The sequence below is a fragment of the Anopheles funestus genome, chromosome 3RL, assembly GCF_943734845.2.
Source record: "Anopheles funestus chromosome 3RL, idAnoFuneDA-416_04, whole genome shotgun sequence".
Classification (NCBI taxonomy): domain Eukaryota; kingdom Metazoa; phylum Arthropoda; class Insecta; order Diptera; family Culicidae; genus Anopheles; species Anopheles funestus.
In genome coordinates this window covers 55,715,269-55,724,933 of record NC_064599.1, presented here as the reverse complement: position 1 = coordinate 55,724,933, position 9,665 = coordinate 55,715,269, and positions in this window count along the sequence as shown.

The window sequence follows — 9,665 nt, the reverse complement described above, 5'->3', positions numbered from 1 at the left end:
ATGTGAAACAATAACGAAGAAAAAAAAACAAACTTGTGTAATTAGTTTTTCACAGCTTTTCGGTGATGTTTTCTCATCGCAGCGAACGTCTGTTAATGACTCGCTGTAGGAGTTTGACGGTGTTTAGGTGATGGAGATGGAAATTGTCGCTAACGACTCGCACGTCTTAAACGGGCTTCTTCGCCTTCCTGATGATTGCTGCGTGCAGTAAACATGTGTCCATCGGTGTAGACAGCGTGGGAAAGATTGAGTGCTAAAGTTAGTTTATATATCTACGCTCCGTTTACGGTACGGTACGGACGGACGATAGTCTTCAACGACCGTTCCGTTTGACACGAGGTCGGTGGGACTTTCGTCCGTTTGTAAGGCCAGCTGCATCGAGTACTATGGAAAGCGAATATTCCATCCGAAATGTGTGCATCTCATGTGACTATACCATAAATATTAATAATTATGTAAATCATGTTTCTACTCCATTCAAAATTACATGATTATACAAAAATAACTAAGAAAATGCCTTAAAAATGTTTAATTTAACAATAAATTCTAGGGAAGTATTTTTAAATATTTTACTTTTATTTTTTCCAATTATAGTGCAGATAACAGGTGAGTAAGTTTTTCCGTTCGTACTATATTTATGAATTACACAATTTACCACACATAAAAGTGTTGTGACGAACAAGGAAGTTTACAAAGTTAAAAAAATTGAAATAGGTAAAAATAAAATTAGTTAAAATTAATAGGTTTGTGCCAGTAAAAACAATGCGTAACGCAAATTAAACCTAAGAGCCATTGCTGCCATAACGTCATTCTCGCTATATGCACGTTTTCTAAGGTCAGTTCTAAATGGTCTATAATTGTGGAACATTCTAGCAGGGACATTTATATTGATGATAATATGCGTTATTTTTCCTGAACAGAACGGAACTCGAGCACGGAACGAACAAAGAATTTATATAAAGTTAGTAGACAGTGTGAGTCACTAAATTCTGTAAACAGTATTGCACCGTAATAGTTGAGTCCCAAAAAGTTTATAGTTAAATACTATTAGCCTCTGTAATAACCTATGTATCGTCATTAATGTATGTAGAGTGCGAACGCCAAAGTCCCCAGATTGCTGCCCCTGAGGAATACCAGAAAAACTCTCAATTTCTCATGAACAAGCGTTGCCAATCTGCATGTGGTAAATACTACGTTTGAGGCAGAAAAGAAATTTACCAGAGACTAAGAATCGAAGTCGGGCAAGCTTAGCTAACAACAGACGGTGGTTCACGCGATCAAAAGCTGCCTTTAAGTCTGTATACCTATGTATATTTTTTGTTTGAACATATTTTCTACCACTCGTTTTCAATACACGACTCAAGCACTTAAATCGGCCTATACATACTCTAACTGGAGGTTTTAATTAACACTAGAACTACCGGACCAGTCATTTTGACTGGAACGCTTCCTTTTCATCACATTATTTTTTGGGGTTAAACAATCCTAGGGTAGTTGAAACATGAGTTTTACTTATACATATATGCATACGATCTCAAATTAACAATAAAATATACTCCAACTCTTCCTAATTGTTTAAAAATTAACAATGAACGAAAAACGCTTAAAACGCTTGGTAGTTCTAGTGTTAACTCACCTGCGGATAAGATTTAAGTGTTGCCAGAATAAAGCAATCGAGTAGTAAACTAGTAGCGACATCTGTTATCAAAACCACATCAACATTTTCTTATTCTTTACTTGATTTACTATTTTTACAATACAAACTTCTTGCTTTAAATGAATAGCTTAAATTAGTTATACTTTTACGTTTAAAATTAAAAAAAAATGTCTTATTCTAACATTTTTTTTATCATAAGTTTTCAATCATAAGGAACGGCCTGGCTCTTATTGCTAATATTGTAACATTTAATTATTCTAACAATTAAATACACAAGAACTGGATTGATTTTTACTTTTGCATAATCATTTTCTTTTAATTTTCTTTAAAAATAAAAGCAAAATTGTGAATATTGAAAAAAAATGTCCAACGCATATAATGCAATAACATTCTCTCTGCTCTCATCCAAAATCAACACAGCGGTAGTACTGCAAGCAAACAGATCTCTGTGTCTGTTGATTTTCCGCCAGTGAAAATTTATCCCATCCTTTCACCAGTAGTGGGTGGCAAGGCAAAGATCACCAAGAACTGTCCAAACATTTGTACAGCACCTTCAAAGTAGTACGCACACACACACACACCGGTACGTATTATAATGTCTTCTTTTTCCTTTTCCCGAAGCCTGTTTTTAGTGGATGGTGTACATGAAAACATTGAGTTTTGTTTAAATTATCACGGTTTGCTTGCCGTGTGCCGATCATCAGAAAGGAAAGACCGTCATCATCATCATCATCATCTGACCTAGTCTGACCTCGGCATCTCACCACGCCACAATGCGCCTGAATGTATGCAAATATGTTTCACCGTACCGTGGGTTCGGTTTCGGCATTTAAATGTAACACACACCTCCCTATGCATGAACCCACTTTTCTCGATACGGATTGAAATTAAATCATTCTCACTAGCGCGAGTCGGTGGTGAGACGGAGAATGGAAAAGGGAAGGAAAATCGTTTCCAGTGCAGCAAAGCTAAAATAAATCCCTGCAAAGCGGCCACTGCCCGGCATAACAATGGTGAAGGGAATGTTAAATTCATTTTCTTTCATCCTTAGTATTTTCGTTTGTGTGCCCGTGTACGTGTGTCCTTACGCTAGTGTAACAACGTACCGGCCCCGATCGTATTTGCAGCGCACGGTGGCAGTAGGCTTCAATGATGCACTTTGTATGGTGAAACTCACCAACCCATTTTTCTACTCCCTTTTTCTTCCACCCTTTCACCACACTCTTCACTCTCTATCGTGGGACACGATATAAATTTTCCATCGTCTTGTGAATTGTTGATTTATAGCAGTTCATATAAAACAATATATTTTTCCACCTCACCATCCTCGTTCACCGGTTTAGCCGCTAAAAAAAAGGGACCAAATAGCATGGAACCCCGATTTAGAATGGCACCGTTTAGTACCTGTTTCGTGTGCCTTAGGCGTGTGTGTGTGTCCCGAAAATACTGCCCTTCGTCCTTCCGGGAGAAAGCGAAGGTTTGTTTTAGCAGCGTACCACGCCGGGCAGCACGTGCTTACCATCCTTTTGTATTTGTTGCTGATGCGTTTTTAGAAACAGGGTGGATGGCCATTTGCATTTTTCCTCCCCAAACAACCCACCTCCTCCACAAACGAGATTCCCACGCTCAGCAAAAAACGGCATATTCAAACGCTGCCAAAACAATAACAATAATAGTAATGATAACAATAATAATACTATCATCAACAAACATACAACAAAACAGCATTATGGTACAGGGCAGCTTAAATCGTCACCGTTCCGCTTTCCCACCGACTGCAGCAGGCGTTGCTTGCTCTTGTTTAGCTCTTGTCCGCCTGCTTCGACCGGTGCACTTTTGGAGATTTGCACTAAATACGCTCACACAAACGGTGAACATGCTCGCGTAACCTAAACGTACCTTCATGCTCAACATTAGTTATGCCTTTATTTTGGAAGCTTTTGGAGGATAAAATTTATATCCCCATTTACGGTTATGCATCTGTATAGTGTTTCCTTGCTGTTTTTTTTTTTCGTTTTCGTTGTTGCAGCCCTTATTTCTATAACCACATCACATAAGCATTGTCTCTCTCTCTCTAACATTCACATGATAGTTTCTAAGCACTGTACCAGGTATTAATAGTGACCACAAAACGTAGGTACGCTATATCTTAAATTGTGTTAAACCAAAAAAAGCTTTGCTACATAGAATTCACGTTCTACTTCATTACGAAATTTCAACAGACTGTGGTTGTGTTTCATTGAAATTTGTGTCCTTGTAGTTGATTTCTAATGTTCGGCTTGAAAAAATGGACACGTACGTGTCTACCTTTGAAGTGTGATTGTGTGTGTGTGTTTAGGGATTGTGATTTATAAATAAATCTAAGCCCACTTTGTTCCTTTTTTGACCTGTGCGACTATCTCGGATTGCAGAGATTCTTTCGCATACAACCAGAAAGAACGTCCAACCAACTCACATGTCATAGCTTGCCGTTCGCCATTTATGTTCCGAGAGGCGGCGGGGGGAGAGGGGGAAGCGCGATGTCGACAATTCCGGAGAACATATCTCACACGAAACGTAAATCGGATTTGTCTTGGACAAAAAGGTGTCAGCCACGGGTTTGAAGGTGTAGTAGGAGCAAAAGCAAATACTGAGCGTGTTTTTGGATGTGTGTGTGTTTGTGTGAGTGTACACGATAAAACAAACTCCGTTCGTTGGGCGATGAAATATTCCTTGCTTGAAGTTAACCTCTCCACCCCAGATGTGGCAAAGCAGACAGCTGTGTCTACTAAACGTTTGTACTGCTGTCAAAATTTCAAAATGTGAGAACAAGATAGAAAGATAAACGGAATGAACGAAAATTTAGTAACGGTGGCAAGTGGGAGGATAAGTTGTGCGAATGAGACATTGGATAGAATATACAAATATTATGTATGATTCTGCATTCGAAAGAAGATCATTTCATCTCGCAATCACCCCTAAATGAATTGTATATTTAATGGTTCTGTTGATTTGAAGCTGCTTTAACTTTGTGCATGTTCGATCTCTGCCTATTGGGACGTAGAAAGTCTTGTTGCTTCATGTGGCAAACGGGGCTTTTAACAACAGCACAGGAAAACTAACGCCTTAGTAAATGTTCCACACGTTAGTAGACAGTTACTCATACACAGGTTTGTTTGTAACTCCGAATTACTCCGGTCTTTAGAAGCAGCAGCTTATGTCAAAAAAGGTGCAAATTTTAAGTAGACAGCAAGAAGGAAGGTTTATCGGCAGAATACCGTTTTACTTTCTGCCATCTGTAGTAAAGAACAGTCCATGGGAGGGCTGCCTGTGCTGGCCAACTTTTCTAGACAATAGAAGTTTAAACTTAAATTAAATTTAACCGGATTAAACTATTATTACGCATTAGTGCTTCAAAATGCCGTAATGGTAACAACCGATTCGCTTAAAATCGCGATAGAATGTTTGCGATATTTTTACCAATGAGTGGAAAGTCAATGACCGACTGCACGAATTACTTGCCGGCTGACCCTGATACCCTGTTGCGTTGGCAAGAACTTTAGTTATATTTAATAGTTAGTTATCTAATAAGGTGGCCAACAATTTTATTTTCAACTTTCAAGCTTAAATTAGAAAATGAGCACTGCAATAATGGTTTCATGGAGGCGCCCGGTGTTTTAGTTGCAAAGGTGTCTAACACCAGACAATTAGATCGAAGGTAGTACAAGCTATGTGCACAACACAGAAATCTGGTAATTTTGTAGTAATCGCATGGATCGCCTACTGGCAAACCATACCCCTCTGCTCATCATATAAAAAGCGGTTTTTTTTAAATAAAGTTTACACCTTTACGCAGCTGTGGTTGGTGTATGTGATAAACGGCGCCGATTCCATACGACAGGACCGGGTTTGAAATCCCATTCGGACCGAACGGGAGAGAGGAGAGCATCGGTTACTAGTGGTAGTTCAACTCTGCCCCGAAATGTATCGCTAGATGGTTCCCAGATGATGCCCTATTGTTGAAGGAAGATAGCAGAAACCTTACGCTATTTTAGGCAAGCACCATTTGTGTAGGAAGAATATATGTAAAGAGAGAGTTTTTTTAAGTAAAGTTCTGTGTCCTTCTACGTTCAGAAGGATCCACGAAATGTACGATATATCGCAAACTGATACGTCCGGTAGTCCTCTACGGGTACGAGTCCTGGACTCTGCTAACGGAGGATGCCAATGCACTTGCCAATACACTGCGAGGTCGTTGGCTGGATCAGGTGGAATCAAACCTGTCGGAGATCGGATGCAGCCGTGGATGGAGGACTGCAGCCCTGGACCGAGTTTCCGGATTGGCGACCATACCATGTCTACGCGACGTGCTCGACCGTGAGCAGGCTAGATAAGAAGAAGAAGAAGTACTTCTTCGTTCACGTCGGGAGTGATCGTCCTCCCGATCGTTCCCGGCGATTGACACGATTCGGGTTCCTCTCACAGGGTGTTTCGTTTAGCACCCGTTCCACATTTGTTATCCTGGTTTTACGTGCGAATCTGTTTCCAGACATACGTGACCGAACCTTGGGGAGAAAGGTGGGATGGACTAAAAATACAACGGCAATGCTTAAATACACCGGAGAACGCTAATGAATATCTGAGGTTTGCTAGCCGTCAAGGACTCACAACAGATTCAATTTGAAACAACTTTCTGACTCCAATCGATTGCCTTTAAAATTCAATCGTTTATTGAAATCTTCGGTTTCCCCCAGTGTGACCAGAACTACCGATTTATCTGTATTCCTACCGATTTTTGATAAGCCTACCGATTCACAGACGAGCACCCTGAAACTACCGATTTTTGAAGAATCCTACCGAAAATCACAGATTTTTCTTAATATTACTGAAGAAGTCATTAATGTCAAGAATGAATTGTCTACAGACAATCAAAAACATATTTCACCCGAGTTTTGCCTCTTTTTGTGCCGCTGAAAACGATAAAATTCACAACAAGTTCAACATTTCCATTTTCCCTGCTGACCTGCGTGTTGCACTTTCTCCTGAGGCTCCTAAAACGACACCCGGAATCGGTTTAAATGGTAACCTAACAACATACCTCCGCGAAGCATTACGCGTTGTAGTCGAGACGTAATGCTTCTCACAACTGTCCTCTTCTTTGGATAGAAAGGGTTCATCCAGTATGGTCTTGTTTTCCCACAGGCGCGTCATAATTGACTCCAATGGCTTCTCATTCATAGCCGAGATGTATGTGATAGTTGCTACGAAATCCCTGTTACAATCCCCCCGGGTCCATCCAGGGCCTAGTGAGCGTTTTAGTGATCGCCTAGTGAATCCAGTGTGCAGCTCCCAGAAGACGTCATCACCTATGACGATATCAATCTTGCCATATGATAGAGATATGATAAGTAGAGTCTGCTAATGTTACCTTTCTCATGTCCTGCTAATGGGCCTGCTAATGTCGATTGGTGACGTTGGTATGGCCGCTGAAGGTGTGTTCAAAGATGATAAATTGCAAGTGTGTGTCGACATGATGAGTTTTGAATCGAACAGTTGCCATGTTTGATCGCTGTAACTGTTCTGTAGCCTTCCCAATGCCCGAAACGGAAACATTTACCGCAGCACTTTTGCCCCGTGCCTCTTTCCGTAATCGTCCACAAATGCAGAATATTGCGGTATCTAATAACACTATTTCGTCTTCTGAACTGGTCGCCAGAGTAACGTTCTTATATACGTCCATACAGCTGGTCATTCTTCCACCACGACTGCAGCTTCGAAACTATGTGACGCATCGCTGTTGATGCAGCTTCCCATAGTTCACTGCTCTGTAGCATCAGCTGCACCAGGTTCGACTGACTCACCTTCCTACCGCATATGCCCTTCAGCTGCTGGCGTTCTGCGCTGAATCTTGGACAGCAGAACATGAAATGTTCGGCCGTCTTGTCTGCATCTAGGTAAGCTGGGCATTGAGATGAAGACGCATGCCGAAACCTGTGCAGGTAACTCCTAAAACAGCCATGACCGGAGAGGATCTGGGTAACTACTGTGTTCTTGTAACGGTCGCAGGAGAAGAGAGCACACTCATGGGCTGGATGCTGTGTCTGGGTACTCACGTCCCCAAGTGACCATCGAATGTCACTTGTGAGTGGCACATCAAGCGCGGTAGACACAGGCACCCAACAGTCACAAAGAAGTCCAAATCACCGTGTCCACCTAAGTTGCCACGTCGGGGATTAGCCTGTGCGTCCACCTACCCTTCTCTGCGTTGGACCATGCAATTGCTGTTTTGTCACTTTCTGGATGAGTTCGCCCTTGCAGCCTATCTAGCAGCTCTCATGTTGGGTTCCCCCGTACGTGCAGTTTGGGAATGATCCAAACCGGTGATCTCTGCTCCTTGCGGTAGTGCAAGGGTAAGCACTGCGTCGCACATGGCGTTCCACAGAACCTTAATGCGATCCATCGCAATTGCTGCCCAACTTGCACTGTTGAAGGCGCAGGCCTTAACATGATGTGAACCACTGAGGCAGTTACAGCGCAGTACCGTTTTTACCAATGTCCATTCGTTGTTTTGTATCGTTGTTTTAGAAACGCCGGACAGTTGCGCAGAAGGTGAGACTTCGCTCACTTTAAGGGAAACTTCAGTTGATGAGACACAGATGAATTCGGTGCGATCGCATTGCAGCAGCCTTAGTAATCCACTTCCTCTGAGTTACCGGATGACGTCGGTTGTCGGCCACCTTCACGGCAGATTGATTTGCTGCACAAGAAAAACTTTTTGTGCAAGCGGTTCGTGCAGCTTCACCAAGCCATTTACGTGACGAATTAATTCCTCCACCAAGTGTGCTAAACCATCGACGCAATCCGTTTGCACAGCCGGGATAAGTGTAGGTTTCGTTAATACTTGCGGATGTGAAGAAGAATAAAAGATAATGCAGTTTTGAAATAGTGGGTAGCACAGTGGACGCGTCAATCATGGTGATAAATCGGTTGCGAAAAGAAAGCCGAATAATCGCCATCGAATGTTGCATGATCGATTTTAGGAAGACGAAGGTTCGACACAGTTGGTTTACTAAACGCGAAGGTGGATGAACTTGACATGTCAGTTGTTTCACTAAATTCCTTGGCTGATTGTCTCGTAAAAACGTTCGTAGATGCCGGCATCGATGAACCAACGCAACTCTCTCCTGGATACACATTTCAATGGCCTCGCAGCTATCGTGCAGCTCCATTAACGGCATCACCGCGGCAAAATAATCGTCTCTGTATCGTTCTAAACTATCTAACGCATCAGAAACCTCATTAACGACACACCTTCGGTAAACGTCGACTCGTAATTCTCCAGCACCTCTGCTATGCGCTTCTTCAGCTGTGCCGCATTCTTCGTTCTATCCATCTCACATACGATAAACGGAGACGAATATAGTTTTTAGAACGATTATACTTAAGCGAGTGGAACACTAATGGATCACAGAGTGTTCCGACACTTGCTCTTGATGCAGAGCACACTCACAAAAAGTTCAATGTGGCGAATAACAAAAACCAATCCTTACACGATCCGGTTCGAAGGACCAAAATGTTTAGTTTGCTATTTCCGTCGTGAAAAGATTGATGTTACTATGCCGAAGGACCAGATTCAGCTCGTTCATCCCTTAGTCAATATAGTCCAGATGACATAAATTCATTTTTCGTTATTCCCATTACCCGGTTCGTCTATACCTGTAGCTTAGTTTCCGTATTGTGATATCCTATGAAAACAGCATTCCATACAGTTGTACAAGTCTGTTCTTTATTCCGCTTGTTGCAAGACTAACTACGTTACCCACATCATCGCCTGTGTATGTATACCCAATAATAAAATATTATTCGAATTTGCTGGCTGAGTATTCCTCCACACGAGCTTGCATGTGTGGTGGGTCAGTACATTACCGTTATCATTCTGTACCTTTATTACTGCAACTTGATCGTCCAGGCGATCATATGGAAACCTGGAAGAGGTTTCCCTTACAGGAGCGTTGGAGACATTGAGGCC